The sequence below is a fragment of the Mytilus galloprovincialis genome, chromosome 9 (assembly GCF_965363235.1).
Source record: "Mytilus galloprovincialis chromosome 9, xbMytGall1.hap1.1, whole genome shotgun sequence".
Lineage (NCBI taxonomy): Eukaryota > Metazoa > Mollusca > Bivalvia > Mytilida > Mytilidae > Mytilus > Mytilus galloprovincialis.
The window spans coordinates 4,887,283-4,894,592 of record NC_134846.1 but is presented as its reverse complement, the minus strand read 5'-3'; positions in this window follow the sequence as shown (position 1 = coordinate 4,894,592).

The window sequence follows — 7,310 nt, the reverse complement described above, 5'->3', positions numbered from 1 at the left end:
CAGCTATAAAAATAATTAATACGAAATTCCATCGACGAAAATCATATCAATGGAAAAAATGGCCATTATTGCCACAAGTTCAAAACGTTTGTGACAGCTATCAAAACCAAAGTCTTAAAATAACAAAACAAAAAACAAAAAACGATAAAAAAAAATGTTTATTGTTGTATGAAAAAATATCTGGATAGGACTGAAGATAAGGCACCAGGATAGTCTTATCTGATATTTTTTCAAACAACATTTTTTTTTATCGTTTTTTGTTTTTTGTTTTGTTATTTTAAGACTTTGGTCCTTCCCAAAGGTACTTTAGTGCGTTTTATATTGTTCTGTTACGCCTGTTGAGGAACGATTGAACGCTCAAAAACATATTCAATAATGACTCATCAGTGACGCTCAGGTCAAAATAATTAAAAAGCCAAACAAGTACAAAGTTGAAAAGCATTGAGGACCGAAAATTCCAAAAAGTTTTGTTGAATACGTCTTACTTAACTCAGTAGTCAGTATTTCGGTACAGACATGATTTAACAAACTTTACTAAAATTGTCCGTTAATAAATTTATAAATTATTAAGAAACTAAGGTTTCAACTCCCTCAGGCAAAGTTGGCTTTAGATGAATTTGGCTATTTATTTTAGGTATTTTTTTAGATATAGCTCTTCAACGGTTTCGGTACTTATACATCTTCGGATTTCAAATGTTTGGCTTTGAGCGTTCCTGATGAAGGTAAATCCAGAAAAGCGCTTCGGACGCAAGAAATTAATAACGTGTTGTTTTCAATATTTGTTATCACTGGGTCGATACCTCTGCTGATGGACTATCAGTCCCCGAGGGTATCATCAGCTCAGTAGTCAGTATTTCGGTACTGACATGATTTAACAAACTTTACTAAAATTGTCCGTTAATAAATTTATAAATTATTTAGAAACTAAGGTTTCAACTCCCTCAGGCAAAGTTGGCTTTAGATGAAGTTGGCTATTTATTTTAGGTATTTTTTTTATATATAGCTCTTCAACGGTTTCGGTACTTATACATCTTCGGATTTCAAATGTTTGGCTTTGAGCGTTCCTGATGAAGGTAAATCCAGAAAAGCGCTTCGGACGCAAGAAATTAATAACGTGTTGTTTTCAATATTTTTTATCACTGGGTCGATACCTCTGCTGGTGGACAATCAGTCCCCGAGGGTATCATCAGCTCAGTAGTCAGTATTTCGGTTCTGACATGATTTAACAAACTTTACTAAAATTGTCCGTTAATAAATTTATAAATTATTAAGAAACTAAGGTTTCAACTCCCTCAGGCAAAGTTGGCTTTAGATGAATTTGGCTATTTATTTTAGGTATTTTTTTTATATATTGCTCTTCAACGGTTTCGGTACTTATACATCTTCGGATTTCAAATGTTTGGCTTTGAGCGTTCCTGATGAAGGTAAATCCAGAAAAGCGCTTCGGACGCAAGAAATTAATAACGTGTTGTTTTCAATATTTGTTATCACTGGGTCGATACCTCTGCTGATGGACTATCAGTCCCCGAGGGTATCATCAGCTCAGTAGTCAGTATTTCGGTACTGACATGATTTAACAAACTTTACTAAAATTGTCCGTTAATAAATTTATAAATTATTTAGAAACTAAGGTTTCAACTCCCTCAGGCAAAGTTGGCTTTAGATGAATTTGGTTATTTATTTTAGGTATTTTTTTATATATAGCTCTTCAACGGTTTCGGTACTTATACATCTTCGGATTTCAAATGTTTGGCTTTGAGCGTTCCTGATGAAGGTAAATCCAGAAAAGCGCTTCGGACGCAAGAAATTAATAACGTGTTGTTTTCAATATTTTGTATCACTGGGTCGATACCTCTGCTGGTGGACTATCAGTCCCCGAGGGTATCATCAGCTCAATAGTCAGTATTTCGGTACTGACATGATTTAACAAACTTTACTAAAATTGTCCGTTAATAAATTTATAAATTATTAAGAAACTAAGGTTTCAACTCCCTCAGGCAAAGTTGGCTTTAGATGAATTTGGCTATTTATTTTAGGTATTTTTTTATATATATAGCTCTTCAACGGTTTTGGTACTTCTTCATCTTCGGATTTCAAATGTTTGGCTTTGAGTGTTCCTGATGAAGGTAAATCCAGAAAAGCGCTTCGGACGCAAGAAATTAATAACGTGTTGTTTTCAATATTTTTTATCACTGGGTCGATACCTCTGCTGGTGGACTATCAGTCCCCGAGGGTATCATCAGCTCAGTAGTCAGTATTTCGGTTCTGACATGATTTAACAAACTTTACTAAAATTGTCCGTTAATAAATTTATAAATTATTAAGAAACTAAGGTTTCAACTCCCTCAGGCAAAGTTGGCTTTAGATGAATTTGGCTATTTATTTTAGGTATTTTTTTTTATATATAGCTCTTCAACGGTTTCGGTACTTATACATCTTCGGATTTCAAATGTTTGGCTTTGAGCGTTCCTGATGAAGGTAAATCCAGAAAAGCGCTTCGGACGCAAGAAATTAATAACGTGTTGTTTTCAATATTTTTTACTTAAGGTAATCTACTCCTGGGATAAGAAAGTCCTTAGTTTTTCCAAGAGTTCAAAGTTTGGTTAACAGGAAATAAAAAAAAAAAGAAGATTACCATATAATTGAAATTCGTGTCAACACCGAAGTGCCGACTACAAACGAGAAATAGACAAAAAGAGACAGCACGACGACTATGTAAACAGAAAAAGGCACACAACCATTGTGTATAGTAATCTAGAAAACACCCATGCTTGACAAATGTGAAATAAATGAAATGAAAAAACTAATGACCTCATTTGTGTTTAAAGAAAATTAAAATGGTACAAAAAACGGTAGTCAACAACCAACGCTAACCTTTTAATTACAGGTTATTGACTTATATATTGCACGTATCGAATGGTTCATTGTTGACTATGTTTTTGAGCGTTCAACCGTTACTCACCAGGCGTAACTGAACAATAAAAAACGCACTAAAGAACCTTTGGGAAGGACTTGACTCATCAAATGGTAAAAAATACACAAAATTTACAAAAGGAGTGAAAACAAAGAGTACCAATCTTACCAAAACCTTTTTTCATCACAAAAAATAATCAAAAACAATAATACATCAGCTGAGTTGTACACTATGTGTTATGATAAATAAAGACAAAAACGACAATAATCAGTTATCTGAATAAAGACGAAATTTCAGCTAAAATAAGACAGTAAAAATATACAGTGAAGTTGTCTAAACATCTTAAAAACACTTGGTTCACGGTATTTTATCAAACTTCCATTGCTGTATTGTAATAGATTGCAAAGTTTTATACTGAATGTAAGGTCAACAGTGGTCCAGTTCTTGTAAAAGTTAAAAACAAAATGATTGCGAGTTGCTACATTTGAAACAGTAAAAGGACCCTATGTTCATTCGTGACTTTGCTATCATGCACATCTGTTTTGGTTCTACACTCTGTTGGTGTACTTAACATATTATTGCGCGGTCGTGTGCATTGTTCGTTTTCTGCTTTATTGCATCTGTAGATTTGCATAAGCTTTCTCAAATTCAATTTAGCTGTACATTTATTGCAAATCTGAATTACATTTTACATGTTAAACGACGAGAAAATAGAAAAACAATATCTTAGCAGAAACTAGAAATAACTACATGTATATGATTTAAGAAACAATATTTATCTACAAAAGTTTATTTACCACTTTCAGACAGAAAATTGTTTGAAAACTCAAATAGTTTGCAGAAACATTGATATTTTCCAATTCAAATGAAATATAATACTTAAAATAGTAAACTAGAGGCTCTAAAGAGCCTGTGTAGCTTACCTTGGTCTATGTGAATATTAAACAAAGGAAGCAGATGGATTCATGACAAATTGTGTTTTGGTGATGGTGATGTGTTTGTACATCTTACTTTACTGCACATTCTTGCTGCTTACAATTATCTCTATCTATAATGAACTTGGCTCAGTATTTTCAGTGGAAAATGTTAGTAAAAATTTACAAATTTATGAAAATTGTTAAAAATTGACTATAAAGGACAATAACTCCTTAGGGCGTCAATTGACCATTTTGGTCATGTTGACTTAATTTTAGGTCTTACTTTGCTGTACACTATTTCTGTTTACAGTTTATCTCTATCTATAAAAATATTGAAAATAATAACAACTAGAGGCTCTAAAGAGCCTGTGTCGCTCACCTTGATCTTTGTGAATATTAAACAAAAGACACAGATGGATTCATGACAAAATTGTGTTTTGGTGATGGTGATGTGTTTGTACATCTTACTTTACTGAACATTCTTGCTGCTAACAATTATTTCTATCTATATTGAACTTGGCCCAGTAGTTTCAGTGGAAAATGTTTTATGAAAATTGTTAAAAATTGACTATAAAGGGCAATAACTCCTACCATTTCGGTAATGTTGACTTATTTGTAAATCTTACTATGCTGAACATTATTGCAGTTTACAGTTTATCTCTATCTATAATAATATTCAAAGTAATAACCAAAAACAGCAAAATTTTCCTAAAGTTACCAATTCAGGGGCAGCAACCCAACAACGGAATGTCCGATTCATCTGAAAATTTCAGGGCAGATAGATGTTGACCTGATAAACAATTTTACTCCATGTCAGATTTGCTCTAAATGCTTTGGTTTTTGAGTTTAAGCCAAAAACTGCATTTTACCCCCTATGTTCTATTTATAGCCATGGCGGCTATCATGGTTGGTTGGCCGGGTCAAGCCACACATTTTTTAAACTAAATACAACAAAGATGATTGTGGCCAAGTTTGGATTAATTTGGCCCAGTAGTTTCAGAGGAGAAGATTTTTGTAAAATATTACTAAGATTTAAGAAAAATTGTTAAAAATTGACTGTAAAGGGCAATAACTCCTAAATTGGTCAACTGACCATTTTGGTCATGTCGACTTATTTGTAAATCTTACTTTGCTGAACATTATTGCTGTTTACAGTTTATCTCTATCTATGATAATATTCAAGATAATAACCAAAAACAGTAAAATTTCCTTAAAATTACCAATTCAGGGGCAGCAACCCAACAACAGGTTGTCCGATTCATCTGAAAATTTCAGGGCAGATAGATTTTGACCTGATGAACAATTTTACCCCTGTAAGATTTGCTCTAAATGCTTTGGTTTTTGAGTTATAAGCCAAAAACTGCATTTTACCCCCATGTTTTATTTTTAGCCATGGCGGCCATCTTGGTTGGTTGACCGGGTCACCGGACACATTTTTAAAACTAAATACCCCAATGATGATTGTGGCCATGTTTGGTTTAATTTGGCCCAGTAGTTTCAGAGGAAAATTTTCTAAAAGATGACCAAGATTTACGAAAAATGGTTAAAAATTGACTATAAAGGGAAATAACTCCTAAAGGGGTCAATTGACCATTTCGGTCATGTGACTTATTTGTAAATCTTACTTTGCTGAACATTATTGCTGTTTACAGTTTATCTTTATCTATAATAATATTCAAGATAATGACCAAAAACAGCCACATTTCCTTGAAATTACATATTCAGGGGCAGCAACCTATCAACGGGTTGTCCGATTCATCTCAAAATTTCAGGGCAGATAGATCTTGACCTTATTAACTGCATTTTACCCCTATGTTCTATTTTTAGCCATGGCGGCCATCTTGGTTGGTAGGCGGGGTCACGCCACACATTTTTAAAACTAGATACCCCAATGATGATTGTGGCCAAGTTTGGTTTAATTTGGCCCAGCAGTTTCAGAGGAGAAGATTTTTGTAAAAGTTAACGACGACGGACGACAGACGACGGACGCCGGACGCAAAGTGATGGGAAAAGCTCACTTGGCCCTTCGGGCCAGGTGGGCTAAAAACAGCCAAATTTCCTTAAAATTAGCAATTCAGGGGCAGCAACCCAACAACGGGTTGTCCGATTCATCTGAAAATTTAAGGGTTGATAGATCTTGACCTGATAAACAAATATACCACATAGCAGATTTGCTCTAAATGCTTTGGTTTTTCAGTTATAAGCCAAAAACTGCATTTTACCCCTATGTTTTATTTTTAGCCATGGCGGCCATCTTGTTTGGTTGGCCGGGTCACCGGACACATTTTATAAACTAGATACCCCAAAGATGATTGTGGCCAAGTTTGGATTAATTTGGCCCCGTAGTTTCAGAGGAGAAGATTTTTGTAAAAGTTAATAGACGACGACACCGGACGATGACGACGACGACGGACGACGACAACGACGACGGACGCAAAGTGATGAGAAAAGCTCACCTAGCCCTTCGGGCCAGGTGAGATTAAAAGGAAAAGATTTTTTCCAATGCACATACACAATTATACATATAATAATAAACATGATAAAAAAGGAAAAGAAAACACAATTGAATAGAAAAAAATAAATGAACAAAAATTATAAAAATAAACCATGTACACATTTTATGTGACCTAAAACCGATGATAAACTGAATTAAAACTATTCATTTTTTTAGAATCCCCATTTTTGACAGAAGAATCGATATTTCAAAATTGAACCTTAGCATATTAAATAAAATAATTCTTAAACTGAAAGACAATTAGTTCTAAATTGGCAAGAAACGCCGTCAGTTTCACCGTAGAGTTTATCAGGCAACAGGTTCAAAGTAGACGATTTCCTTTTCTTTTGGAGTTTCTCTGGTATTCGGCAATGGTTTGGCTAATTGGTATGGTGATATTAATGCCGATTTGGTATTCATTATGTGTGTTCTTTTTAGTCCTTTTCTTTCGATGAGATGTTCAGATGCCAAGTTACTGCACCTGTTTGTATTAACAAGAGGAGACGCAAACTCATAATGAACTGGAAGACCATGACGCTTATTGGATTCAATAAGTAATGACTGAGTATTAGCTGCAGGTCTTCCGACAGTATTTGGTATGTCGTATTCGTCCTCAGTGGTAGCTACTGTCTGTCGTCGAATCTTTTTGATCGATTTTGGGATTTTTAGTAATTTTGATTTAATTCCCTTTCTTGTCAGTTTTCTTAGCAACTTACTTCCTCTTCCTTTTGTCTTTTCATATTCGGACGTTGGTACTTGAGGTGTAGCATAAATGTTGTTGTCCACATCTTCACCTGTAATACTGTTGTGCAGAATAATGTCAGGTGGATTTTCGGTTTTCCGTAAGGACGACTCAATATCACGTGAACGGTTTGTTTCCACAATACTCAATCCCCTGCCACCGCTCATTGTAAACCCCCCTATTCCAACTGGCAAACTTGGTCGATATTTATAATTAACCCACGGTTCGGTTTTTCTTTTTTGT